Consider the following 18,994-nt stretch of genomic DNA (forward strand, 5'->3'; position numbering starts at 1 on the left):
GGTCATTCTAAAACAGGGCTAAATATCTGAATTCTTTTTTTTTTTTAAGATTTTTTATTTATTTATGTGACAGAGAGACAGCCAGAGAGAGAGGGAACACAGCAGGGGAGTGGGAGAGGAAGAAGCAGACTCTCAGCCGGGGAGCCCGATGTGGGACTTGATCCCGGAACGCCGGGATCACGCCCTGAGCCGAAGGCAGACGCTTAACGACTCCGCTACCCAGGCGCCCCTAAATATCTGAATTCTTAAAAAACATTGCAGATATTCGTTATGCTAATGGTCTACAGAAAATAGGTTGAAAAACAACCAGCTGCTATTTCATAATTTTTCATCTGGTCACCTGTTTTCTGAAGTGGTCACGTTCTGTCATTTAAGGTGGCCAAATGTTGTCACTAAAGCATTTGCCTTTGTAGAGGGTCAGACTTCTTTAAAAAGAAAGTGTTTTCTCTAAATTGGCATTCATTAATTCAGTGTTACTTTTGACAACTCATATGCATTTTTAGTTAATGTTTAAAAAAGCTTGAGCTCTTCAATTTTTTTCATTGTATCCAGCTATCAATATAATGAATATAGACAATGTGGATTCAATTTTTAATTTTATGTAATTTTACTTATTCTGCCACTTTGATAGCATAGGTTTCAATGCTTTTCAAGAAGTGAAAAAAGAAATGACTTAATAAACTTTAGGTGAATTTGGCAAGAAAAGTAAACATCCATTAATTAAGTTCTTTAAAATGAAGTTTTAATAGCTCAGATATACAGATAAAATTAGCCTTATGTTACCTTTCCGTTTGACTACCACACTGTGCTGGAGTCCTTCCAAGAATCCCCTTTCCAATCAAAAATGATGATAGAAATGTGATGTTTTACATCAGACACTTGACTAAAATATCTCTACTCGTCAGACTTCTAAGAGTCAAACTGCAGGTGGTCCTGAATTTATTTTAGATGTCTGCTATTTTCCTCCATTTGAAGTCTCTTTCAAGTAAAACAACTTAAAGGAATATCAGGAAGCAATTTATTGGAGATTATGTATTTATTTCAATCAACAGGGAGAATTAACTCAATGGCCGTAATACATCATCTGGATTCAGCTACACTCTGTGTGCTTTCTTTTTTAGATGAAAGACTGAAATTTTCTTTGGTTCATTAAATGTGGTATGGCTTCCTCTCTTTTTAATTAAATTTGAATCCAAATCCATTAGTATTTTTCACATTAAGTACTATTCTTCACTCCAACTCAAGATATACCAGCTTATGTTCTACCTCATAATCCTGTGTTGTCTGGTGTAATTTTTCATGCTTCTAAAAACCCTTATAAATTCTACTACAATTATGCTTCACAAAAGCAAAATTAAACCTATATTTCTTTAGTTATCTATGTCAGAACTGAAGCAGTAAATATTTATTTCCTTCCTTTTAAGATGAAGAAATCAGTATACTTGTGATTCCACATTCCAATTTTTAGTTGTATAATCTGCATGTTTGAAACAATTTACCATAACTTTTAAATATTGTTGATTCTTTCTTTCAGATTTTTTTATGTCATTTGCCCTATTTGATGCCAAATTAAAATTATTTTTGCAACTATAAACAGACAGCCCCCGGCTTACAACAGTTCGATGTACAACTTTTCAAATTTATGATGGTGCAAAAATGAAACATTCAGTAGAAACTATATTTTGAATTTTGAATTTTGATCTTTTTCCAGGCTAGCGACATATGACTCTCTCATGATGCTGGGCAGTAGCAACAAACCACAGAACCCAGTCAGCCACATGATCATGAGGGTAAACAGCCAATATACTTACAACCATTTTGCACCCATACAACTATTCTGTTTCTCCCTTTCAGTACAGCATTCAATAAGTTACATGAGATATTCAACACTTTATAAAAGCGTTTGATGTGTTTGGTGATTTCACCCAACTATAAACTAATGTAAGTGTTCTGAGAACACTTAAGTTAGGCTAGGCTAAGCTATGATGTTTGGTAGGTTAGGTATATTATGCATTTTCAATTCATGATACTTTCAACTTAGGATGTGTTTATTGGGATACAACCCCATCTAAAGTCGAGGAAGACCTGTTTTCAGTATTTTAATGATCACAGACGAAATTAAATAGACTGATTCTTATTCATTTAAATTAAATGTTTTTTCTTAAATTTAAATAGGAATAAAAGGTCATTGTTTAAAAGAAGACTACCAAAAACTGTAACAATGAAACGAAAATTTTATGTAATCCAGACAAAAATATCTTTGTGTTTTTCTTTTCAGAACTTTTTATCCATATACACAAAAAGTTTTCTATAGGTACCTATAGCATTTCACTCTCCTTGTTACATAGCCTGCTTTTCACTTGGCAGTAGATCATGGATATCTTTCCACATCACTGTATATCTTTATACATCATATGGATGTGTTTATGTGAATAAACAATTTGTATAACATTTCAAGTTAAAGTATAATGTGCAGCTATATAAATGTATCTTTCAATTTATAATCAATGATTTTATGGACATTTAGATTGCTATTATAAACAGCACTGTGATGAATGTCCTTATTTTTACATATTGGTTCAGTTAGTTTCTGTAGATCTATTTCTGGAGGAAAAATGGCGGGATCACTTTAAGTTTTTGCAAACACTAGAGTGTTTGCAATTGGCTGAACTAACAGTGTGCGAGTGTTCTGCCTTATCTACACTCTTTTATTTTTAAAGGTTTATTTATTTGAGAGAGAATGAAGAGGAGGAGGGACAGAGAGAGAGGGAGAGAGAGAATCCTCAAGCAGACTCCCCAACGAGCATGGAGCTGGACATGGGTCTCAATCCGAAGACCCTGAGATCATGACTGGAGCTGAAATCTAGAGTTGGAAGCTTAACCGACAGAATCACTCAGGTGCCCCCCCTTATCTACATTCTTAATATTATATGACATCATTAAGTTTTTTTTATCTTTTTCTATCCAAAAACAATTTTTAAAATTCAGGTCTAATTTGTATTTCATGGACTATATGTGAAAATAAATCAGGACTGGCTACATAAATTGCAGGATCCCATGTAAAATGAAAGTTCAGGGCTGTTTTTTCAAAATTATTAAGGATTTCAAGAGTATGACAACAGAGTATTACACTAAGCATGGGCCTTTTATAAGCTTGTGGCTCTCTTGACTCTAAAAGTTTCACACTCAGGAAACTAACCCCAGGCTTAGCTTTTCAAATGCATATAAGCCCTTTTAATTTAATTTCTGACTCCTGTTTTTGAGTGGCTTTCACCCAGTTTTAAAAATTCAATATATCTTTTTATTGATTTGTACAAACTTTTTATATACCTTATGCCTAAATTACTAAAACATTATCTACTTTTTCTTATGTTTTATGAGGTTTTTTGTTTGTACTTACATTATGTTTAAATATTTAATCTTATAATGTTTTTTACTTGGGATCAGATCCTAACTGCATTTTCTTTTAATCAAACTGGTTATTCATTTGACCTAATATCATTTATCTTATAATCTATATTTTCCCCAGTGATTAGAAATGCCACATTTTTCATGCATCAGTAAGAATGTAGGATCAACTTCTAGATTCTCTATTCAGTTTCATTGATCTGAGTGATCTTCCCCAAATATACTCTATTTTAACTATTATAGTTCTATGATTCTATTCATTCTTCTTCCTTCAGAATTTTTCTGGTGATTTTCTTACCGGTGAATTTTCTAACTTATGTTTTTGAATTGTTTCATCAAGTTAGGACAATTCTTGAGATTTTGATTGCCAAAACAATGAATATGTTGATCCAGCTGGGAAAATCAATATCTTAAACATTAACTTTTATGCCAAAAAACAAGGTATGAACCTCCATTTATCCAAGTCTTTGTTCATGTATCTCAGTAAAATATAGCTTTCTTCATATAGGTCCTGCACATTCTTAGGTTTATTTTGCTTTTATATTTTATCTTTTCAAAGGATAAAAATGCTGTTAGTTTTGTATATTAATTTTGCTAGTGGTCACTGTGCTGTTTGCTTCTTATGATCTATTTTTCCCCCACACTGTGGTGTGTCAGAGGACAAAGTCCACTGGGTACTGAATCAATCAGTTTCCCTGTGTTCTATTCTGGCTTTCAGTTGAAATCATAAGGAAAGAATACCTTTTAATACTTTGTCAGCCTAGACAGAATATCATTTATAATTTGCAGATAAGTTACTTACATGCTACAAGAAGTTGGTTGAATTCTTCTTAAGTCTTCTTCCATTTACTGGGCCTCATTTGATCATTTACACAGAACTTAAGTTTAAGGGATTGGCAGAGTGTAAGGTTTTATTACCTATTTCAGTATTTAGCTGCCTGAAGAGAGTGAGAACTATACTCTCAGATCACAAAAGCCAAATAGTTTTTATTTTTAAAATTAATTTATCAGGTACTGTGTCCACCACGTATTGCAAGAATGTATATTATAGATTATAATATATAATAATCTATATATTATAGATTGTTCTTCTACTTTGTTGTGAACCTGCCACATTTGTAAGAATTTAGAAGAGAGATTTAGAAGAGATTAAACAACAACAACAACAACAACAACTCTCTGATAGCTTTGTCTTTGTTGTGGGGATGCATATTTTCTCTGCACTTTCACCTACATTAATGGAATTTGGTCTTTTAAACAATTTGGATGTACCCTCACATCCAGGCTTTACACATCCATCATCTAATTTTATACCTTGCTATTAGTCAACTTCCAGAAGAGTAAAGCATGACAAAAAGTTTCCCTCTGGGTACTTTTCTATCTAGATACCTTTAACTGTCTGAGTTCAATAGTCTCTTATAATTGACATGTGGCGGGGAGTGAAGCCTCTATTATAGCACATATCTTCAGCCCAAATTCCTTGAAACTAAGAGATATGAATGATTGTTACAAGATTTGAACTTAGTATTTTGATTATCATTTCATCTTATTTTTTTGCTTCAATCCATGTGAATTCTTTTGATAGTATAAGACACTTTTATTTTTATCTCCTTTGACCAATTAATAAGACATGCTATTTTAGTAAATTTCCAAATATTGAACTATAATTCCACTATGGAGAAAAATTAAATGTATTACAGTATATTATTTTTTAATGCACTACTAATTTCTTTTTGTGAAGTTATTTATATGAAGGTATAATTGACATATAACATTATATTAGTTTCAGGTGTACAACATAATAGTTTGATATTTGTATATATTGCAAAATGATCACCACGGAAAGTCCAGTTAACATCCATCACCATACATAGTTACTCATTTTTTTTTTTGTAACGAGACCTTTCAAGATCCATTCTCCTAGCTACTTTAAAATATGCAACACAGTATTATTGGCTATAGTCACCATGCTCTATATTATATCCCTATGCTTTCTCATTTTATAACTTAAATTTGTACCTTTTGACCCCCTGAACCCCTTTCCCCCACCTACCTCGGGCAACCACCAATCTTTGTTCTATATCCATAAGCTCAGGTTTTGTTTTTTGTTTTTGTTTTTATTTTTCGTTTGTTTAGATTCCACATATAAGTGAGATCATATGGTATATATCTTTTTCTGAAACAGACACTTTAAAACAAATTTTGTTTCTCGGGAAAGGAGGCTTTTTCTTTTTCAAGAACAATTTTTATTGTTGGATTTTACTCCTTTTATTAAAACAAACTATTACTTTTAATTTTCTTCATTCTGTTTTCTTATTCTTTAAGGTAGAGAGGTCATTTATGGCCTGAAATTTGTCTAAGTAGCACATGGGAGAATACATTTTGGTATCTTTATTGTACACTTAATATATTTTTCAAAATATATTTTTTTAAGATTTTAAACTAGAAAGACAGCATAAATTTAGTAACCCAGCATTCTAAAAAGAATTGGAAGGATGCTAAGACATGGGCAGACCTAGTGGGATAATTTAATCTGTGCATAATTTCCTTTCTATAATTTATGAGGCTGCTATTCCTGGGACTAGCTTTCTGTGTCTCCCTTTCCATTTGCCCCAGTCTTAAATCTACAGATATGGTGTATCTCGTTGCCTCTCCTGTGTTACTATCCAATCATTGGAAAGAATCATAATAGATCAGGGAGAAAACCACCACCTACTGGCTTCCTCCTTGAGCAGCTTACACTTTCATATGTCTCCCATTGCAGATAATTCAGAATGCTGCTGATGAGAGCAAGTAAAGGGATTTTAGATATGTGCTCCCTGCTTATTTTATGCTGTGCCATTGCCTTTATCCTTCTCTGCTGGAAATTGTGAATGCCAGAATCTCCTAAATTTATTTTCTGTAATGTTACGCTACAATCTCAGGAAGGAGAAGCAATGAGTCCTTGTTGTGTTTCCAGATAAATTAACTCAGTTTGAGGTATATTGATTAGTCATGGCTCATAAGACTACACAGGCTTTTCACCATTTTTTGTTTCTTTGATCATTTTGTTATTAATTACTAGGTAACTGAGAATGTTGTTTTGCTAGATATACCAGTACTCGGGGGAACTACTTGTCTAGAAGTCATCACCAATAGCTTCTCATTCACAAACTTAAATTCTCATCAAATTGTGTTTGTCTAGAGTCCTTAATGGAGCTTTTACCCACCTGAGTTCAGGTTTACTGTGCTTTCACCTAAAAATAAATATGGATCTTCCCTAATGTTTCATCTTCAGTTCTTCTCTCTTTTTCTCTATGTTTTCTATATACAATTTCATCAAGTTTTGTCGCTTTGGTTATCTCTACTTGTGGATCACTCCCAGATCTTAGTACCTACATTCACATTTTCTGTAAACTCTGGCTTAACCATCCAGATGAATACCTGCTCCTGCCTTGAATATTATGATGATGACTTTAAGTAAAGCAACATGTCCAAATCTGAGTGCATCATTTTCTACCTTCCCAAATCTATTTCTCTACTTGTTCATTCATCTGCTTATTTATATATTCAGTCATCGTTGTCTTTATCGAATACTTTCTTTGTGTAGCATTCTGTTGCTGAGTGTATACTGATGAGGATGGTAGACAAGGTCTCTTCTCTGAGGGACTTTAAACAGAATTAAGGGACATGCATGCCCACAAGTTAGCAGAAAAACATGAGATGGCATGATAAGTGCCAAGTAATGATGAGCTTGTGATAAGATGAAAGAACAAAGGGGTCACCTAATCCTGACTTGATGTCAGGAAAAGGTTTTTTTTTAAAGGAAATAACATCTAAGTTGAATGCTGAAGCTTGAGTAGTAATTTAGCCCTGTAAAGGGGAGGAGGAGAGAGTATTATAGGCTGAAAGAACAGTAAGTATGAAAGTAAAAAAGACCGTGGCACACATCAAACCTAGGAATAGAAAAAAGTTTATTATAGCTGGAGTACAGGTGGTATAGAGTAGTGAGTTTTGAGACAGGAAAGGCAATCAACAGCCAAATTCCTTACGGCTCTTTAAGTTGTTTAGAAAGAGTCTACTTCCTGAGAAACAGAGAAAGTATTGAAGTTTATAAGGAAGGGCGTTATATGATCACGTTTGAATTTTAGAAAGAGCATTTGACTGTGGTGTGGAGGTTGCATTGAAAGGCCAAAGGCAGGGGAAAGATCAATTAGAATCAAATGAGAGGTGATGAAATTTTTGATTAAAGTAGTCACATTAGAGATGAAGAAAGCTCAGAGATTTAAAATATATTTTGAAAGACTTGGCAATTTATTTGATTGAGACCCTAGAGAAAAAAAGAGACAAAGATTTCTGGCTTGAGTAAGGGGTTGGATAAAGATATCTTTGTGGGTATTTTTTTTTTTTTTTGTCATGACACAAATCAATTCTGATACTCACAGGGTGTTTTACAATTCAGTTAAATTCTGATACTAACTACCATGCGGGTAGCATCAGACTCCACAGTTTTAAAGGCTCAGTCTACAAGACCGCTCTCACTTCAGATGTCAGTTGCAAGTTTTGAGTCACAAGGTTATCTGCAGTTCTGTTCCACTAAGCTAAAAAGTCCTGCTAAGCTGGTAAGGGTTCCTACAATCCCCCCTTCCATTGTTCAGGTCTGATAATTTGTTAGAATAACTCACAAGGCAGAGGAAAATACCTTACTTACTGTTTTATTATAATGGATACAACTCAGGAACAGCCAAATGGAAGAGATGCATAAGATAAGGTGTGGAGGAGGGGATGTGGAGCTTCCAAGCCCTCTTTGAGTGCATCTACCTCCCCGCACCATGGTGTGTTCATCAACCCAGTAGCTCTCCAAACACTGTTGATTAGGGGATTTTATGGGAGTTTCATCCAAGTCATCTCATAGAACAAACGATGCTCCTATAACCCTTATCATTGAGGCGATTTCAGGGGTTCTAGGAGCTGTATGCTGGGGACTGGGAACAAATACCAAATATTTCTTTTTTTATTATACTGCAACCTTCTGTGGAGAAATGGAGCAGAAGGAGAGGAGGAGGTTAAGGAGGAAAACTTGTGTTCAATCTTGGACGTGTTGCATTTGAGTTTCCTAAAGTATTTATAAGCATAAATAGTCAAAAAGAAGTCAATGGGTCTGGAGTTTAGGAGAAAAATCTGAACTAGAAACTTTGCTATGATGATTCTTAGGATACTGATGATTATGAAAGCCAGGAAACTGAACGGAGGTTGCCCCCAGTGAGTACATTGCATGAGAAAAGAGAGGACCCAGACAGAAGAGAGTCTATTTGAGGGCTCAACCAAGAAATAGAAGCCTACAAAGGAGATTATAGGGTCATCAAAAAAGTAATAGGAATCATCACAGGACTAAGCTAACATTTTGAGCACGTGTATGCACTGAGCATTAATTGCCTTATGTAACACTGGAGAGTGTGGAGTCAAGAAAATCAGAAGAAAGTGTTCAAGATAGATGGGGCTGACCATAGAGCTGAATGTAGCCAAGAAATCAAATATGGTAGAGGCTAAAATTTTTTTTATTATATTTAGTGCAAGGAAATCACTGGAGACCTTGAAAAAGCAATTCCTAAGGAGTATTGGGAGCAGTAACCATCATACAGAAGGTTCAGGAAGTAATGGGAGGTGAGGAAATGTTTCTCATGAGTATTTCTAACAGTTCCACTATTCTATGTATCCAGAATATAAAACGTGGAGTCATCTTTGATTCTATTCTCTCATTTGTCTTCTGATGTTAATTCTATGCACAATGACTCTTGCTTCTTTCTCGCTTCTCCTTCTCATTGCTTTTAATAGGACCACTCTTGTTCAATCCTTGCCTTATATTCTCATACCCCTGCTTCAGTTCCTGTTTATGGAAAAGCATACAATATGTATTATTTCAGCCAATCCAAACACTGCTTGTTTGATTAAATTTCCCTAATGATCTCATACTCAAGCGATCTACTTGTCTCTGAACTCTTATAACACTTCATTGGTACTCTTTATAATGCTAATGACTCTCTGCCTTGTGTATGACCACCCACATTAATGTCTTACCACCCTTTCTACACCATTAATTTCATTAGGGAAGAAATTATATTTCTTTTTACATTATACATAGTTCTCAAAATAGAACACCTAAGTACTTATTTTTGTTCTGCATAATTTTGAGTTACTGGAACTTCATGAAATTTTACCTAGGCCTTTTGAATATTTTCCCTTCCAAAAAGTGATGATAATATTATCTGTTCTCCCTACTTAACATTATAGGATAGTTTTCAGATTTAAAAAAAAAAAAGTATTTGAAAATGTAGAATTATAAATCACTAAAATATGAAACAATTTAATATTTGCCTTGTTATTACCATTGCAGGAGTAGTGTTATTAGTGATAATACTAAAATGATCATTTTATACCAAGAATATTTAGATATGCCACAGATCAGCCAATTACTAGTTTAAAGGTTAATTTCTTCAATTCAGAGCATATAACACCTGTGGTGAAGTGTCTGCCAATATATTTTGATGAATAATTCAAGGAACATAGAGACTGTTTCTTTCCCTAGGTGTTTATATTCGGGGATGTAGCGATTTACATCAAGTGTCTTGAGGGCAGGTGATCAATTTATTACTTTTTTACTTTTTTCAGTGCAAAATTAATGTGTGCTTATTGTATATATGCAAACTAGTCTTAAATGTGAACGTGGAAACTGAAACCTCAATTCCCAGAAATAACCAGTTAAAAGTGTTTGGTATATTTATTTCTAGAAACTTGTTCTACATGAACACATATTTATTTTTTGTTGTTGTCGATGTTGTTCTCCCTCTGTCTCTCTCTTTCCTCACCTCTGTGGTTGTATGTATATAAATATACATATAAATATATGTATATATATACACACACAAAATATATATATACATATATATATGTATATATATATAAAATATACTTATAAATATTGTGGTAGGTGAAATAATGGGCCCCTGAAGATGTCTACACCCTATTCCCCAGAAACTGTGACTGTGTTACCTTACATGACAAGAGTGTACATGCAATTAAGGTTAAGTATCTTGAGATGGGGAGATTATACTGATTATTTACTTGGACCCACTACAATCTCATGAGTCCTTAAAAGTAGAAGAGGAAAGCGGAAGAGTGGGTCAGATGAATGTGACATGAGAAGGACTTGACCTGCCTTTGCTGGCTTTGACAGTGGAGGAAGGGTGTCATGAGCCAAAAAATGCAACGAATCAAGAAACTGGAACCTGTCCTTAGTTTACAGCCAACAGAAAAATGCAGACCTCAAGTCATTTAACTGTAAGACACTGAATTCTGCCAACAATTGAATAAGCAAAGAAACTAAATCACCCCTAGAGCTTTCAGTAAGGAAGGCAGTCTTGCTGATACCTTGACTTTACCTTAAGAAGACCCAAGTCTGACTTCCAACCTAAAGAACTATGAAAAAATAAAGCCGTGTTGTTTAAGCCACTAATTTAGGTAATTTGATAGGATAGTGGTAGAAAACTATACAGACATAAATATATTTCTATAGCTATCTACATAGCTTTGCAACTTCATTTCTCTTAAAAATATATACATGGACATATTTTTGTGCTACATTTACTTACAAATGGGTGTAATTTGCAGGAGAAACTGCTACAAATAACTCATACAAAGAATAAACTTTACCAGGTGTACCCAAATTGCCTTTTGGAAAGGTTCTCTCAACTAATATTTCCACCAATAATGTATAAGAGTGTCCATATTCTCTGTCCTTGCCTGAACTGGATATTATCAGTCATTTTAACACCATGGCCTTTGTCTTTTGCAGGACTGAAAATTGCTTTTGTGACCATTAAGTGCCATTATTTTTTCTTTGTCTGAATCTCACATGGATTCCAATGTGACATATTAAAAGCCCACACATGATTTTATAAGACTGGCCTCTTAGCCTAGTATATTTTCTTAGTGTCTATGAGGAATTGGCAGTATAAAATTCATTATTAACTCAGAAAATATTTAGACAATTTTGAATAAAAGGCCCATACTCCTGAGTCCCAAAGCTTTGTGCTCGGACTTAACTGAAGGGTGGATAACTGTCTACATTCAATCAGATACTTTATGTACCTCAGGTGATGATATTAGCAGCACTTACCTGGATTCTAATGCCATTCTCCAGTCTCTTCCTACCACCACAACCCTTTCCATCCCAAGTTATGAGAGTATTAGTTCCTAAATAACTTAAATAAAAGACACAGGATGTGTCTTGGGATATTTTCTGAATCCACAACAGCTTATATGCAGTGAGATTAAGGTAAGTCTTTAATCGATGGGGGATTCATAAGAAAATAGAATAGTTCAGACAAAGCGTAGATATACTTTATCAGAGAAGATTTTCATGAGGAACCTATATCAAATTATACTTGCTTAGGGAGGTTGGGAAGATGGCAGAGTAGGAGGACCCTAAATTCACCTTGCCCCATGGATACAACTAGATAATACTCACATCAGTATAAATAATCCAGAAAATGACCTGAAGACTGGCAGACCAAACTATACAACTAAAGGTAGAGAAGAGGCCATGTCAAAGAAGATAGGAAGTGTGAAGACACTGTTTGAGAGTGAAGAAGACCGTGGCTGTTTGTGGTGGGTAGGGAGCCACCCCACAGGATGTGGAGAAGGGTAGGAAAACAGACTATCAAACTAATTAATTAATTAATTAATTTAAAAAGCAGAGTTCTCAACCTTAAAGACAGCATGACAAATAGCCTGCAGGGATATAGCTTGGAAGCAGCACTTTGGAAAATGCCAGGGCCAGAGGGGAGGGATGTTATTTACCCATCTCAGAGCTTGGTCTGGAGAGGCAGGGATCAAGGGAAGACTCTCCAGGAACAAAGGAACTGGCAGGTACCCTTTCCATCCCTGACCTCCCAGCATGAACACATAGCCACCTGCAAGAACCGGTGTAGATTCCACGCTTATTAATACCTAACTTGCTTATACTACGCCCCGACCGAAACCTTACTTCAGTGGGTCCATCCTTCCCAGCCATGCTTGCCTCAATTCTGGCAATGTGGGCACCATTCCCTAGAATACTGGTACAGACCTCACCAGCACCTCATCTGCCAACCTGTGCATTTTGTGGGGCAGGGGGCCCAGTGAAGCAGGGCTGGATCCTGGGACTCTGGGATCATGACCTGAGCCCAAGGCAGATGCTGAACCGACTGAACCACCCAGGTGCCCCAAAGTTAAGTGTGGAGTTCTCCTTAGATTTTTGTTGTGTTTTGAAATATTTCAACTTTATTTAACATTTTAAATGACTATACAAACTCACTTTTATATAATGCACAGTACTAAAAAAGTACAAAATGTTTGCCATACATATGGTTATGAAACGCAATACCTACAATGGTTGTGTCATTAACCCAACTAAGCACTTTCGTTTATTTCACTTTTTCTGAAAGCTTGTTGGACATTACAGCTGCTGTACATCTTCTTTCACCTACTCTCTTCTGAACTGGTTCAAGTTGCTCAGCCATGTCCAGCAACTATCCACTAGAAGGTTGTGAAAAATCTCCGTGAGTGCAACAGTCCTAGCCAGACAACTTGGGAAGCAGGAGGTGGCAGATGTGAGTCCATGCATCTCATATTTTTTAAGTATGTTAAACATATATCCTTAGTTTTCTCTATTATAAAATATTTTCATATGCTCCAAAATATGAAATGCATATAACTACCATCCATGACTAAAATTTAGTCATATGTGCCTGAATCTTCAATCTTTTTTCTTGTTTCTTTGAACAGTTTTCAGTAGCTCTTCTAAAACAGTCTGTGTCTAATGGGTTGTTGCTGTTATTAATTGTATTGTTGCGTTTGTTGTTTGGCTTCAAATTCTGTTTGTTTTTGACACTTAAAAGTATTCTTTTTCCCTCTCTTTTTCTCTGCTCTGTTATATATTAAAACTAAATAGTTTGGAATTACATTTTACCCAGCGTTTCTATGTGTGTGGGAAGGGGGCTATCTACGTTGGTTAATTCACCCAGCATTGTGTTCACCAGAAACTTGATATTTAAAGTAAGTTGATGTGAAAAATTAGAACTTTTCATTTACTCTTCATACTGACATCTCAGGCTAAATTGACAGAAAAATAGAGTATATTCTGCTCTGGCAACTCAGTTCTTAATTCTGGCTGTAAAGTCACAGAGAATTTTTAAGGAGGTCAAATACTTCTCTCTAAAAACTTGGAAAGAAAATTAGAAACATATTTATTTTTAGTGCTTTCTTATAGAAGAGGTATTATAGTATTTTCTGTAGCTCCGTAGAAAGAGCTAGGATCGATTTATGGAAGGGATAGGCTTAGTTTTGGCTTAGTTTGAGGGATACTTTGCAGCAAGTTTTCCTAAGTTTGTGGGCATCAGTTGCCTATTCTTGGCTGTTTCAAGCCATCTATAGTAACCGTGTGTTTGGACTGTTGTAGAAGAGATTGTTCTAAGAGGAATGCTGTCCCGCTGAACTTTAATATCCTTCACATTCTAAAATCCTATGAGTTGTCATAACTCCAACAAAGTCCCAGTAGATGCAAGCCTGATGTAATCTAGGGGGAGCCAATGAGCCCAAGCCAGGTACCTACAGCCAGAATTTTTGGAACTACAGAGCTGCCCACAGTAAGAGCTGGAGGGAAAAGAAATCTCAGGCTTGTAGACAAAGATACCCCAGGGAGAACTAGGAAGATAAACATCATCTGGGGAACTTGAACATATGTAGGAGACAGTCAAAACTGAACCGGAAAGTTTGGAGAAAAATTCGGGGGAAGTCAATAAATTCTGTTTCTTGGTAAACCCAATCAAAAATTACCTTATCTTGTTTTTTTAAATGGACTAAATATCATTTACACTCACTTGAAAAATAGTTTTTGAAGTCAATATTTTCTCATTCTTTTGATATTTTCTTCTATACTTTTCCTGAACAAGTTGTACAAAATAGAAACATTAATGTTGCAAAATAAAGATATTTCATACCTTGAAACAAGTCCTAAACATATAAAAGCAGTTAAAATATATGTGTAAAACTGTATTTCTGGGAGCACATTATATTTTGCTAATGAACCATAAAATATTAAGAGAGCGTTTAGAGAATATATGTGTATTTCTTTTCTCTGCTATGGAATCATAAATGGTAATTTGGTAAGTTCTGCTTTTATTGTTGCATTTTTTTATTCTAAAAGATGATTAAAATCGTACTCAAAGAATTTATTTTGAAAGAAGCAGGAACATAAAAATGTTACCACCAAGTTATCACACACATGAAAAAACAGGCATACACATACACACAGTGTGTTATTCCTTATTTAGTCAATAAAGAATGAATTTCTGGCCACTAGATACCTTCAATTAAAGGAACATATTTGAAGACTTGCTATATGAAAGGCATTGAGCTAGGTGCTATAAAAATATAAAGATGAATGAAGGAAAGCCCGCCTTACAGGAACACAAACTCGTGAAAATACAGACATCTACAAATATAATTGAAGTAGCCCATACGGTGGTAAGTGGATAATTAATGTAAACCACACAGTGTGTATCTCTGTGTCTTCTAGGTAGCAAGCTCCTAAAGACGGACATTTCTTCTGAACTGATGTATTCTCACAGTAGGCACCCCCCAAAAAATTGTGAATAAATGCATAATCAAAACCAATTATCATAAAACCAACATACTGAGCAATCTCAACAAAACAAAACAGCCAAAACAACCAGAATAAGATTTGATGAATGAAAACCCCAGGTTAGTGTGATTAATTTTAACTCTGTGCATATATTTGAAAGGCAATTCTCTCACATCCAAAAAACCATTTTAATGTCCACAATAAAAGGAAGAGTAAATGGTACATCTACCGTTTTTCTTCTCACACACTATTTTTAGACCAACCTGGGTATCTTGTAATTAATGTAACATTTACTGAATCCCTACTGTTCTTTATTTATTCAACACATTTCTTCAGCACCATTATTAGTTTCCTTTAGTTGCTGGAACCAATTAGTACAAACTTGGTAGCTTAAAAAAACATTCATTTATTTTCTTACAGTTCTGGAATTCCGAAGGCTGAAGTCAGTTTCCCTGGGCTGAAATCAAGGTGTTGGCTTGGTTGGTCGCTCTCCCTTTGAAGACTTAGGGGGAGAATTTGGGTTTTTGCCTTTTCTAGCTTCCGGAGCTGCATTTCTTTCCTTCCTTTCCTTGCAGCCCCTTCCCTGATCTTCAAAGCTGGCAGCATAGCATTTTGCGTCAGCAGCCACATTGCCTTCTCTGTCAAATTTTCTTTTCTCTGCCTCTGATTAGGGCACTTGTGATGGTAGTTAGGGCCCACGCAGGCAATCTTCCTCTCAAAATACTTAACCACATCTGCAAAGTCTCTTTTGCCATGTAAAGTAACATTCACGTTTTCAGAGGATTTGGAGCTCGTTCTCTTTGGAGACCATTACTCATCCTACTACAGGCACCTACTACATGCTGAATATAGCAGACCCAGCAGTGAATTAGACATCTTTGTATCTGTGCTTATGGATCTTGACATTATGGGAGGTAGAAAAGATGTACAAGGCACAGACCTGCTTTTTAATTGGGTTCTTTAATAGAGGGATATTTTAACAGAGAATAAGTGCATGTTCTTTTACTCTTTTAGCAAGAGAAATTGCCAGCTACTTCTTAGAATAAGCAGGCACAGAAAATCACCTTGCAGCACTCACTGTTGAGAAAAATTACTTGTGTTCTCTCTTATATAAATAGAGGATGAGTGGGCTCATCTATCTTAAGCAATAACAGGCCTTTTTTTTTTTTTTTCTTTAGTAAAGTTTGCAAACTGCTCCCTTTTTTTTTTAACGTCAGGAGATGTTGGTTTTATGACAGAAGAATGGTTAGGTCAGTTTGATTAAGGAATCTATGTTATCCTATAAAGAAAACAACAACAACTTAATGCCTTAGAAAATAACTCCGTAAAATCTGAAGTAGACTTAGGTATTACAACGTTTGAGGGTTGGCTAATTAGGGTATAAAATTAATACTTGATCACAATACATGAAACTTCCTTCCCCCAAAACACTGACAGGCTTTGTATCAACCTGTGGAGTAGTTGCCCCACTCAGGAAGTGCTCTATCCTTCTGCTGGCCCTGCTTTAACTAAAGACAACCGTCTGTCTCAACTGCCACATGGAACAGGGTCTTGCCAAGAGAGTTGGTCCATACCCAGTCATCAGTGAGTTCAATCTAGCAGCACCAATTAGCCAGAGGTGAATGTTCTGCCACCTCTGTGTGGGACGGTAATGACACTGGAACGCTCTCCCATCTCCATCACTTGCAGTGCCATAACCTGGCCAGGTGCTTCAATCAGAAATGAAAAGAGCTTTGGTCAAAGGGGCTTGGCCTATTTAGTTGGTTTCTCAGTCTGCTTAGGGCCAAAATACAAAATATGATAACCAGATGATTTATAAACATCAAGCATTTATTTCTCCTAGTTCTGGAGGCTAGACGTTCAAGATTAGGGTGCCAGCATGGTCAGGAGAAAGCCCTCTTTTGGGTCATAGATTTCTTATTCTATCCTCAAATGGCAGAAGAGGGCCAGGGTCTCTCTGGATCCTCTTTTCTAAAGGCACTATACCCATTCATGAGGGCTTTGCTTTCACGACCTAATCACCTCAAAAGTCCCCACCTCCAAAATTCTCCACCTCCTGGTACCATCACTGGAGGAGTTTGGTTCCAACATATTTTGAAGGGATGCAAACATTGAGACCATAGCAGTTGAGAATTACCTACACTGAGTTTAATACTAGGGTGTGAGTCAATCCTAAATCAGCTTCTACTAATGAGTGAAAAAGGCACCTTAGCCCCTGTGGCCACTACAAGGTCAGGGAATTTACACAGCTCTAAGTTAGAGACATGACCTGCCAATGCCAGTTTTCTCTTTGACCTGTGTCATGATTCATGAGTTTATGTAAGATAGAGTTAGATTGTATTCTTTGTTGTCAAGACTGGTAGGTACTCAAGATCTCTGGGTACACCTGGTGAAAAATTAGAGCAGTAGGGTGATGAGTAAGAGTTTAGATCTCTGAATTATCTGCTGCTATCAGCTGGTAGAGGCTTTGGTGTTATATTCAGGGGATTTCTTGGAAGTTATATTCTTTGCATTCCAATTGATGTCAAGAGATAGCCTAGTTACACCTTAATAAAGCAAAATATGATGTAAAGAATGGTATGACAATTTAATTAATGAAGAAATTATTGCTGTGTTTCATAGTACTGCCTATAATGTAATAGTGAGTAATGTATGTATGTAATAATAATTACGTTGTATGTAGTACAATGGCATTAGAGAAGGAAGACTTGACATGTATATAGAAGCATAGTGTAGTAGATAATTGAACTTTAGTTTTGAGATTTACTGCATTTGTTTGTTTGTTGGCTATTTAGAATCCAAAAATCCTGGTTTTGGAGGAATACCATAGTGTGTGTCTTGTGCCTGACTTCCCATTTAGGAAGTCAAAAGGACCAACTTCCATTTCAAAGAAGCTAAGGAGATACAGACATATAAACTAGACTTAGCTAATCAAATTTTTCCAACCAAAGATTTGAATCTTGAAGAAGTAAGGCAAACAATGCAGGCAGAATGAAGAAATTCTTCATGCTGGTGTCAAAAACACTGAGAGTTCAGTGCACACTTGAAAGTATCAGTGCCTTAATTTGTGTAGTTGCATGAGGTTGTGATCCCAATTGTCCAGCTCTTCTGGGTTCCTGCCCATTGCCTAATTTACTAGGCTTCACCTTCCTGTTATATTCTGTAACCTTTCACATGAGGTCTATTTGTGCTTTAGTGTACCAGATTCAGTTTCTATTGCTTGCAAAAAAGAACTCTGACTAACATGAGTGGAGAGGATATGGACAGGAACTGAGAAGGCATGTCAGATGAGTGGAGTGATGAACAAAGGTATGAAATGACATAATATGTCTAGGAGATTCTAATGAAACTACAGGGACTGGAGGGGGAAAAAAAGTATTCAGGTGATAGACAGTAAGGACAGTTCTAGGACTAGAGCAAACAGTACATATCAGAAAGTAGGATTAAATAATAATGAGTAAGTAACTTCTTAGTCTTTTATTCTTTTATCCCCTGAATAAATTATTTGTTGCATTCTTGTTATGTGTCAACAACTTTTGTTGGTTCTGGACACATAAAAAGGGCAAAATCCATGCTGTCAAGGAGACACCAATCTTTTACAGTGCAGTAGGGGATTTCAGGATACAAATTCCTTTCTTGCTTCAGTTTAAACATTTAGATAACTCTCTCTCTAGAGTCAATTATTGCCATCAATTTATCAATTTTAAAAATTGACGGAAATAGAAATTCTAAAGTATTATTTCTGGTATCATAGAATCCTAGTAAATCAAAGTAAGAGAGTATCAGTCCTAAGGGCCTCGGTTTTTTTTTTTCCTGCATTTTTTGAAATAATCATTATTCCCTACTCTAATATGTTTATGGGAGTTATTATTCTAGTAAATATTCTGATATTGAATGAAATAAAGGGTATTTTATTTTATAAAT

This window comes from Ursus maritimus, unplaced genomic scaffold (assembly GCF_017311325.1).
Source record: "Ursus maritimus isolate PB19 unplaced genomic scaffold, ASM1731132v1 scaffold_13, whole genome shotgun sequence".
Classification (NCBI taxonomy): Eukaryota; Metazoa; Chordata; class Mammalia; order Carnivora; family Ursidae; genus Ursus; species Ursus maritimus.